Source organism: Muntiacus reevesi, chromosome 6, assembly GCF_963930625.1.
Source record: "Muntiacus reevesi chromosome 6, mMunRee1.1, whole genome shotgun sequence".
In the NCBI taxonomy this organism is placed as follows: Eukaryota; Metazoa; Chordata; class Mammalia; order Artiodactyla; family Cervidae; genus Muntiacus; species Muntiacus reevesi.
The window spans coordinates 103,329,186-103,338,810 of record NC_089254.1 but is presented as its reverse complement, the minus strand read 5'-3'; positions in this window follow the sequence as shown (position 1 = coordinate 103,338,810).

The following is a 9,625-nucleotide window of genomic DNA, read 5'->3' as shown; positions in this document are numbered from 1 at the left end:
TTCTTGAAACTCTGGTAGCAAGCATACCAAACCTTTTAGAGTCTGCCCTAATTCTCCAACTCTAATTTCACTCTATGGCTATTGGGATGATGATTACTATCTGGGGAGGCACTCCTAATAGGCCAGATGGTAAAATGAAACTGCATGCCCATGACTATGCGTGTGTGTGCGCGTGTGCGCTCAGTCAGGTCCGACTCTTTCGCATTATGAGAAGGCAGATTGACAGCTCTCCTGGGGTCTCGCAGGATTCTGCAAGGCCTGGGAAATCTAACAGCTGCCCTTGGTGTGCTATCAAGCTTAAATTCCAAACATGAGAGATTTCTTTGTTTTGGCCTTGGAAGTGTATCCTAATAAAGATGCAGTAGAGAGGGGCAGAAAAGGAAAAGAGAAAGCTGCATTAGTTATTCTCAACTAATAGCAGAGTGGAACTTTCCCTCTAAACCAGACTCTTATAGCAGAGAAAGCAAATGTCTTAACCCCTCAGCCTATGTGGATGCTGGGTAGAAATGTGATGAATGGTCCAGCATAGACAATGCATTTTAAGTGGATCCAGGGATTGTCAGTCACTCAGTCATGTCCAGCTCTTTGAGACCCCATGGACTGCAGCACACAAGGCTTCCCCATCCTTCACCATCCCCCAGAGTTTCTCAAACTCACATCCATTGAGTCAGTGATGCCATCCAACCATCTCATAGTCTGTCATCCTTTCTCCTCCTGCCTTCAATCTTTCCCAGCATCAGGGTCTTTTCCAGTGAGTCAGCTCTTCACATCCGGTGGCCAAAGTATTGGAGCTTCCGCTTCAGTGTCAGTCCTTCCAATGAATATTCAGGGTTGATTTCATTTAAGATTGACTGGTTTGATCTCCTTGCTGTCCATGTGTTTCTTAAGAGTCTCCTCCAAAAAAAAGGAGTCTCTGCTAACATCACAGTTCAAAACCCTCACTTCTTTGGTGCTCAGCCTTCTTTATGGTTCAACTCTCACATCCGTACATGACTACTGGAAAAACCATAGCTTGGACTAGACGGAACTTTGTCAGCAAAGTGATATCTCTGCTTTTTCTATGTTACCTAGGTTTGTCATAGCTTTTCTTCCAAGGAGCAAGCATATTTAAATTTCGTGGCTGCAATCACCATCTGCAGTGACTTTGGAGCCCAAGAAAATAAAGTCAAGTCTCTCACTGTTTCCATTTTTTCCCCATCTATTTGCCATGAAGTCATGGGACCGGATGCCATGATCTTTGTGTTTTGAATTTTGAGTTTTAAGCCAGCTTTTTCACTCTAGTGATAGGTAATGGTCATATGGAATAAGGATTCACAATGCAGACTTACAAAGTGCTGGTCCTTTTTACAGGCCTTGATTAATTTGGTATAGCCAAAGAGATTTTATTTAAATTTGTTCAGAGGATTTTTTTGTGCGTCTCCCAAAGTATTCAGATGGTAAGATGCATCTAGAAACTTTCTGACTACAGTATCAATAAACACAAACAGTGCACACTTTATATTATGAAATGTAATGGATGATTTACATGCTTTGCAGAACAGATTCATAAAAAATAAAAAGGAAAATTATACTAAATGTCCACTAGGTGGCGAGTTTGCTATATAGTGTTCAGAGCACCTAGTTAAGGTGAAGCTGTTTCATCTCACACATCAAGGGGATCCTATCAGATTGTTTTGGGGCCAAACAGATGTCTGAAGTAGATTTTAGAAGCCAGATAGGAGTTTCCAATTATTAGAGAGGAACTTGCTTTGTGAATTAAATGACTTCCCTAAGCACTAAGCTGCACGAAGGGGCTGCTTATTAGATCCTATGTGTTTTAATACCATTGGTCACTGCTAAGATGCTTTTAATGTGAATTCTCTGTTCCAGTTACTCTCCTAACACCATGAAATTGAGAGTTAAGAACTCCTTCTTGGGCTGCAGTTTCTTTCCTGCCATTTTCTATGTAATAAACATTGTTAATCAACCAAATAGACCTGAGATCCTCTTCCTCCAGCACTTTACAAGTCTTTGTTCTCTCTTTATAGCCTTCTTCTGTGAAGGACCACAATTTATACACTACACACTGAGGATTAATAACTGCAGGGTTGGAAGAGAAGATGAAATGATCTGGGGAAGTGCAATAGCCAAGGTTACTCTATACAGTGAGGCTTCTCTCTTAGAAAACCTCTCATTTATGAACCCTTTCTTGTGGATGGGGAGCAATTTGCATTAAGTTGATAAGCCAATTAGGCATATTTTAATATCGATCCATCTTTAGTCTTTCTAAAGTGCATTTTCTTCCAATCTGACTTACCTAAGAAAAATTCTTTTCTTCCCATCTAACAATGAACTCTAATAATGAATCTTATATCCTATATTTTTTACCTCTGATTTATTATTGTTTAATTATAGAAAAAATACACAAATATCATAATTCTTATCTAACCATGCTGAAATCTTTTTTCAAGTGTTTCAAATGTATTATTGATCTTGATTCAAGTTATTCATACCTCCCTTTCTAAAGTTCATTAGGATTTTGCATATTTGTGATTTCTGATACAAACTTTAATTTGTATCAAGCATTACATAAAAGTCAAAACATGAAAAAAAGGATCATTTGGAAAATCAAGGTAGAAAAATAGCCACAATCTTATGTAAGTCAATTATTAACTTAAATTTATGTCTGCATAAATTTCATGAACTATGAATAGATAAAAATAATTTTTAGTCTTAAATCGGTTCTTCTAAATGTCAATTCTTCCTTGTAATTGGCTCTTATTTACTGGCCTTTTCTTCTCTGATAACATTTCCACTTTACAAGGATAGTGATGGATTCTTTCAGTTTGAAAGTAATGTGACAATCTGCATTAATTTATTAATAGCTCATAATCTCATATTGTTGCCCTTAAGAATATTTACTTAACAATAAAGAAAACACCTTAGTCCCCTAAATTATTTTTCAACCATTGTATCTCTGACAACAATTAGAATACTCTTTCACATCGCAACTTCATTGATCTTGCCATTCCAGCTAGTCAAGATGCAAGCTCGTTTAGTGATAGCTTTTCTCCACAGTAGGAGGCTTCTCGGATGGCTCAGTAGTAAAGAATCTGCTTGCAAAGCAGGCGACCTGGGTTCAGTCCCTGGGTTGGGAAGATACCCTGGAGAAGGGCATGGCGACTCAGTTTCTTGCCTGGAGAATCCCATAGACAGAGGAGCCTGGGCGCTACAGTCCATGGGGTCGCAAAGAGTCGGCCATGACTGAAGCAACTCAGCACGCATGCGCGGGAGGCTTAGCCCAGTGTGATAAAGCTCATCAGTTAGAATCTTTGTGCCGTTATTTATTAGCTGAGTGATTTTGTACAAGATCCTTAATCTCTCTGAACCTCTGCTTCCTACTCTATTAAAACACAGGTGACGAAGGGGGAGATAATAATGTCTAATACATTGGATTGTGTGCAATACATATGACGGGGTTTGAAATGAGATAATAATTTGCTTGGTACAGAATAAGTCCTGAAGCAATAGTTGCATGAGTCATTTTTCCTCCGGTGATGGAAGATGGCTCAGATGAAATGCTAAGAGTCGGGTTTATTATCATTGTGATTTAAATATATATATATATATATATATTCATCTGTATTTGGCTGTGCTGGGACTTATTTGCTGCAGGTGAGCTCTTAGTCGTGGCATGTGGGATCTATTAACAGTTCCCTGACCAGGGATGGAACCCAGACCCCCTTGGATTAGGAGCTCATAGTCTTAACCACTGTACCACCAGGGAAATCCCAACCATTGTAATTTGTTTACCAAATTTTCAAGGAAAATACATTTAAAACACTTCCAAACCTGTATTTTTAAATTATTTATCTTGCAGTGTACACAGTTTTTGTGATATTTTCATCTCAATTGAGTAGACAGTCTTGTCATCAAACCACTGGATAATTAGACTGTCCTTAGGCTCCATTTAGACATATTCATTTTCCCAATATTCCCCACTGCATCCCTTTGTAGTCATTTAAGGCTTCTCTAAAAATATCAAAAGCAATATGAAGAAACTCTAATTTAAATAGTAACTGAATATGTTTGAAGAAATATATGTGATTTAACATTATCTCTGAAAAACACAGAAAATGTTTTCATTATTGTGTATGATAAACTAATTTTCTAAGTTCTTCAAGAAGTTATAATCTAATATCATTGAATATGTTATTGAAAATAAACTTTATGTTTTAATAATAGATATTGTAAAAACTTTATTATTTTTTAAGTAATATTTATTAGAGTAAACACACATCTAAAAACACATTCTAGAGACAAATAAATTATAGGCAATAAAGTCGTCATGAAATTCATTGTATAATATAAGTGTGCTGAGTGATTATAAATTTTAAAATGCTTGAGATTTATTTGGATTTGCCTTCCTGGACTTAGCAACAGTTTGCTTAATGAATGCTACTTAAACAACATGTTGTGTTTTGATTTTAAAGTTTTTTCAGTGATATTTTCAGACTTTAATAATATTTCACTTTTGAAAAAGATCACAATTATGGAAATAACTTGCTAAAAAATTTGTTGCTCAAATATCCTTACAAATATAACAGCTTATTGAACTGTGTATTTTTATTGAAAAATTTGTGGTTATTACAAAGAAACATTATCTGGTATACATGTTCAGAATTAAAAATAAAAAACTTCTACTTACATATCTGATCCATCTCTATCTACTTTATTCCCTAGTCTCTATTTAAACATTTGCCTCTCTTTGTTTCTCCCTAGAGATAAGAGTATCCTGTCATGTGATCTCCATGACAAATTACATGTAGCTGCTGTAATCTAGATACATAGCCATCAGATCCCAGCAAAATGCAATCCAAACAAAATGTTGATGGCATTAATAAAAAACATTGGCCTTTAAGAAATTCACCCATATACACACATAGTCAGTACAATGTGAAATTATGTCGGATGATTCTCGAACTGTGATGGTTGTTCCATGTGCAAAGATAAGAAGCAAAAACTAGTGTACTAGAAGAAAAAAGTGAAGGTGAGACAGAAAAAACTTTTACAGTCCTGTTTCCAGGCTTCCTGAAGCTTATATAGTCCCTTTTCCCTTTGATTCCATGAGTACTCAGTATATTCCAATAGCATATTTCTCTATTTTTACTTTAGCTAACTCAAAGTGGGTTTCTTGTATATGTACATAAGCAAATAATATTTCTTATGAGTACATCGTGGCATTGAAAGTGCATAACATCCCTAAAATAAACTATAGAAAAGCATATTTTACTAAGCTCATCATACATGAAACCCCTTTAAAAATGATGCTATGATTAAAGTACTGAAAATAAATTTTCTTAGATGTCAAAACTGCACAGATATAATCTTTTTTCCCCAAGTAATTATGTACCACAAAATGGTAAAGTACAAATCATTGCTGAAGGTATTCTTTAATGAATATAACCAAATTAACCCAAGAATATCATTTGTTTCAGATTTTTCTGTGTAATTAGGTACTCATTTTATATAAACACGGACTAGCTTTTCTTAAATTTGTATCAGGAGAAAGACTTACAAAAGGCTAATGCTTAATGTACCCTCCTAAGTGATGGATGATTTTATTGATCATGCTGAATATTGAGATCCATATACACTAATTGTTATAGAATAGGAACTAAAATCAGAATTAAATAATCAACATTAAATAATATTTTACATATGTCCTGTATCAGAGAGAGAAATTCATATTCACCTAGTAGATGTAGCCAATATTTTTGGTCACAAAGTGAAAGAATCATTAAAAACAAAAAGTGAAACTAAGACCCCAAGAAATTTTGGATATATTGCAGATAAGAAAAAAAATTGTAGAACATGAGAACCTAATGTACCAAAGAAGTCAGTAATAGTAAAATATTTTTTTCTGCATATTTTTGTGTTTTCTCAGTCACACAAAGTTCAGAAATTGTGGAAGAGGACTTCACTTTTTAAGACTTCTGGAGTTAACATTTCAGCATTTACTTACCAAATCCCTTTTTGAGACAATTTTCTTCTGTGGTTAAGCTGTGACTTTGAAAAATATGCTGTTACACAAGTAAATTTGAACAAATAAGAAAATATGTTAATTTTAAATGGCTGAAAATGCGGCTTAAGCCATAAGAAATCGCTGTTTCTTACTGGTATATGTATGATAATAACATCATGCATGACTATGGATGAGATCTGAAAGTCAATTTGAAAAAATAAACATGTTTAAGAAGTAGAAGCAGCAGTGATTTTAAAAATTTCTTTCAAAGTTTATTTTAACTTTATAGATATGTCACATATATCTTTTAACAGCATTCATTTTAGTTGAAATTATGGATAAATTTTTGTGTTCAATTATTCTTCTAAAGAGCTTTACCTGTTATTTGAAAATCTATTATTATGAAGCCAACTCAAAGTTCTCCCATTCAGAATAGACAGTGACTTTTATATATAAGTGATTGTGTTCCTGTATAGCTTTATTTTCACGGAATCTAGATTATTTTATAAAGGACAAATATAAACTTGCTTATAGGTTATTCAGAGCAGTGAGGTTAGCCTATATTTATTTAAATGGGTACCAATCTTTTTTTAAAGTTCTAGCAAAATCCTTTAGAAGTTTGAAACATTTCTCTGAAACAAGCCAGAGAAGCTACAGCTGGTATAAATGATTACTAGTGGCTGACATAAATGCATTATTAATTCAGTGGATCGTACTTTTCAATATTAATTATCCATGGCATGGGTTTTCAGATCCAGTCTTATTAATCACAGGCCCTGAGCCACGATGTTAATTTGAGGACTCTGTAAGAATTAGTACATATTTGTTCCTTGGTAATACAGTGATAAAAGTGTGAACTAGAATATGTCATATCTGAGAATTCTATAGGGCCATATACTGAATAACCCTAATTAAATTGAAAAGCCTTTCTTTTTCTGTAGAGTCTATAAACACCTTAATAGTTTGGAAAAAATAGATTATGAATTTGAATCAGGGTGTGATCTCCAGTTTCTTGCTTGTTTGGAAGTTTTCTTTCTTCCTTATTTGTTTTATAGCTCAGCAATTTTATTCAGTATTTTTATCAATTAATTGGCAGTTTGAAATATGAAATGTATATTTCATATATGAGCCAGGACCTTTGTTAAGGAAGAGTCACTCTCTTAATTACCAAGAAAAATATATAGTTTTTTCTGACCTGTTCAATTGACTGTCATGTTTTATAAATAGCTGAAACATTCCTGAGAAATTATTAAAGACTATAGGCAAGGAACTGGTTTTTGAGACATAGATTTGAAGACATTCAGGTCATCATTCTTATTGAATACTCTTCCCATATAAATTTGAATGTGTTTCTCAGGGAACTGCTTTTGTTTTCTTCCTTGAATTACATGTTGTCTACCCTAAGAGCCAAATACTTACAGAGATTTGTTCTGGTTGAGCTGTTGCTGTTCAATCTCTAAGTCATGTCTGACTCTTTGTGACCCCATGGACTGAATCACGCCAAGCTTCAACATCCTTCACCATCTCCGGGAGCTTGCTCAAACTCATGTCCATTGAGTCGGTGATGCCATCCAACCATCTCATCTTCTGCTGTCCCCTTCTCCTCCTGCCCTTAATCTTTTCCAGCATCAGGGTCATTTCCAATGAGTTAGCTCTTCACATCAAGGGGCCAAACTATTGGAGCTTCAGCTTCAGCAACAGTCCTTCCAATGAATATTCAGGGTTGATTTGACTGGTTTGATCTCCTTGCTGCCCAAGCAGCTCTCAAGAGTCTTCTCCAGCATCACAATTAGAAAGTGTCAGTTCTTCAGTGCTCAGCCTTCTTCATGGTCCAACTCTCACATCTATACATGACTACTGGAAAAACCATAGCTTTGACTATATGGGCTTTTGTTGGCAAAATGATGTCTCTGCGTTTTAATATGCTATTTAGGTTTCTTCTGGTTGGGTGGCTTCCTGTTAGCTTGACAGACTGAACTGTGCCAGTGGACAGGGGTAGGTTAATTTACTGTTTCTCCAAGATGACTTATTTGCAAGTTAGTTGTGCTATAACTCAAAAAAGTGATTCTGGTAGAGAATATTTTAAGTTGACCAGTGGGGTATTTTTAGATAAGTGAGCATGTTTATGCCCATCAAAGGTTTTATATAACTTCGAAACTTCACTGACCTTCTTGATTTTTCAGTTGGTTTAGAGTATACATTTAATTTCTCAAATAATCGAGTCTTACATCATTGTAGATTTGTATTATTCCCTTTGTGTATGTTTTCATGTCTACATTTCTGAGTCCCATTTCTTTCATTTATAAAAATGGTCAGTTTTTTTTGTTTGTTTGTATGTGTGTTTGTTTATTTTTGATTTACACCTAACAGGAATTATTACCAAACCAAACTTGGATCTACTCACCCAACATGCAGGGAATCTGAGCTACTGACACCAGTTTGTGGTGAAGGAAATTACAGCCTTTATTGCAAGGTAGCCAGCGTGGTGCCAAGCAAAGAGAATGGGCAGCTCATGCTCAAAATTACCAAATTCTCCTATGGCTTTCAAGGAAGGGCTTTCAGAGGCAACATGAGAAATGAGGGTTGCAAAGTTGTGATTGGTTGGTGGTGAGGTAGCAGGGTAATGTTTGGGGAATGTCAATTATCACTTTCCTGGCTTCAGAGAGTCTGAGGAACTAACAGCTGGTGATCAGCACACAGTCAACTTCTTTCATCTGGTGGGGTTTTAATGTGGGCAAAACAATTCAAGGATATGGCTCAGAATATTACCTATATCCCTTGAGAAAGAACTAAAGGCCCTTGACTTTACTTGTAGCAAAACTATTATTATTTTGTCTGACTGTATTCTTTTGTGCCTGCATTTCTTTAATTAAGTTTGCTCTTTGGAAGTTTGGGAAGGCCTAGGAGGCTAAAGCTTTCTTATTAATATAACAAGAGGTGGAGGACACTGAGAGGTCTATCCTTGGGAAGGGGGGTTTCTGTTGGGTTTCAGGATTAGAAGGCCCATGGCACTAATTCCCTGCACTGCTTGCTAATGCTTTAATTTTCTGATCCCCTAAGAATTTCTTCTTGAAAATTTAGGCTTAGATAATGGCTTTGACAATTTAGCTCTCCCTCTTTGATGTATAAATCTTAATTTTTCCAACGATTGATAATTCAAAAATGATCAAGGCACTTTGTCAGCTCTCTTTCTTTACACTTCCAATCCTCCCATTTTTTTTTCTTTTATTTTCCCTCATTATGTTAGAATCAGTTTTGGAAGAGGAACCAAATAAACCTTTGTTGGGCCTCCCCTGGTGGCTCAGATGGTAAAGAATCTTTTGGCAATGCAGGAAACCTGGGTTGGGTCCCTGGGTCGGGAAGATGCTCTGGAGAAGAGAAAGGCTATTCACTCCAGTATTCTTGCCTGGAGAATTCCATGGACAGACACAGGCTACAATCCATGGGATCACAAAGAGTCAGACACAACTGAACAACTAATACACTTTTAAACTTCTGTTATGTCCTGGCCTCAGTGATTTTGTAGAAATTATTTAGCATTTGTAAACTTCAGATTATTCATTGATAAAATATGATATATATATAGTCTAATCCCACAGAGTTGTTGTGCCAAATAGATGC